Raw genomic sequence first — 1,883 nt, forward strand, 5'->3', positions numbered from 1 at the left:
TTCCTCTGCCTTTTACACAAACCTAAGGCTGTTCTGTCCATGCAGTTTCCCCAATTAAAGTTGTGGTCTCGAGGAATGAAATTAGGTTGGTTTGCCAGCCCCTTGTTTGAAGTGTTTGCTATTAATTATGTATCCATCCTTTAGGCCTTATTAAATTATCCAAATGGGTTTCACCTCATTAGCTGGAATCTTATCTGTGGTGTTTAATTGAATGCTTTTAGCAAAGTCAGGGTGGAATGATCCAAACTAACTTGGCCTGTAGTTATCTGCCTCTTCCCCTTGGTCTTTTTGGTATTGATATTCCATAAAGGACCCTGACAGCTGCTGGAGTGTATGTAAAAATCTAAGACTTAATGGAAATTAAATATTAAAAAAATGAGGGTTTTCCTAATTTCTAGCTTGGGTCTTTTCCATTTATTATTTCTTTTCAATGATGCCTTCCTTTGGCTATTGAAATGAAGCAGAATTTACCCTAACATGCTCATCACTGATAGTAAAACCCCTACAATTTCATGATCAAAGAGTTCCTTAAAATAAAGTCCCATTTCTATTTTTCAGTCTGTGGTTTTTGCCTTGATCAGTTTGGTGTTTGGTTTTCTCCTGCTTGGGGAAGTGTGGCTGCATCCCTGGTTTGGAGTGTCCTCTGTGCAGTGTAATCAGGTCATGATCGTTGGGCTTTGCCCAAAGGCAGCTCAGTTTAGGGATTGATTTTTGGGTTTATACAATTAAAATAGCAGCCAAAATATGTGCAATAACTCCTGTGCAAGAAAATTGGCACGGGGTAGGACTGGTCTGGCAATGAGATCAAGGTTGGGCAAGGACAAATGCAGGGCTGCTTTTGTTCCTTTTTAAAGAAAGGAAAAGTTTTGGGGTGAGTTCTTTTGCTTGGTTGGAGTCTTTTTAAGAAATGAAGATGGGGCAGAATTAAAATACTCCCAGTGAGTGCTGTCAGATTCAGGAAGGTAATGTGAGTTAAAATGCAGCCCGTCCCCAGGTGTGTGGTGTCACAGAGCAAGGATCCTTTGACAAGGATTGGTGCTTTGGCTGCCAGACATGAGGGGTTCTGGTGGCAGCAGGAGCTGCCCAGGCAGGTGCTCCCACAGAGCACTGAATCCTGGGCTGGTTCCAGGCTGGAACGTGCAGGGATCTCCCCTGACTGCTGTGTTTGTGTTGGCAGCCATCAAGACGGACGCGAAGCCGGCAGATGCCAAGAAACCTCCTGCCAAGTCTCCCTCAGGTAACCTCACCTCCCTCCTCACCTGGGCTCTGGGAAATCCAGCTGGGAAAACCCTGCAAGGCCATGGAGCCCCTGTCCCCAGCACTGCCCATGTCCCCAGTGCCACATCCACAAGGGTGTCACATCCCTCCAGCAATGGGGAACCACCACTGCCCTGGGCAGCTGGGCCAGGGCTGGGCAGCCCTGTCCAGGAAGGAATATTCCCAATGTCCACCTGAACCTCACCTGGCACAGCCTGAGGCTGTTTCCTCAATCTGAATCCATCCCTTTTGGGGCTGGGGTCGTTAGGGGGTCCCTGTACATCTCTGCGAACAGAGGTGCCCCAAGCCAGGCTGGGTTGATGGGACATGGAGCGCCTGGGACAGTAAAGGTGTCCCTGCCATGGCAGGGCTGGGATGAGCTGATCTCTGAGCTCCCAGCCCGTGCTGGGCTGTGTGACTGAGGCAGTTCTGTGTGACTGAGGCAGTTCTGTGTGACTGAGGCCGTTCTGTGTGACTGAGGCAGTTCTGTGTGACTGGGGCAGTTCTGTGTGACTGGGGCAGTTCTGTGTGTCTGAGGCTGTTCTGTGTGACTGAAGCAGTTCTGTGTGACTGGGGCAGTTCTATGTGACTGAGGCAGTTCTGTGTGACTGGGGCAGTTCTGTGTG

Source organism: Geospiza fortis, unplaced genomic scaffold (genome assembly GCF_000277835.1).
Source record: "Geospiza fortis unplaced genomic scaffold, GeoFor_1.0 scaffold178, whole genome shotgun sequence".
Classification (NCBI taxonomy): Eukaryota; Metazoa; Chordata; class Aves; order Passeriformes; family Thraupidae; genus Geospiza; species Geospiza fortis.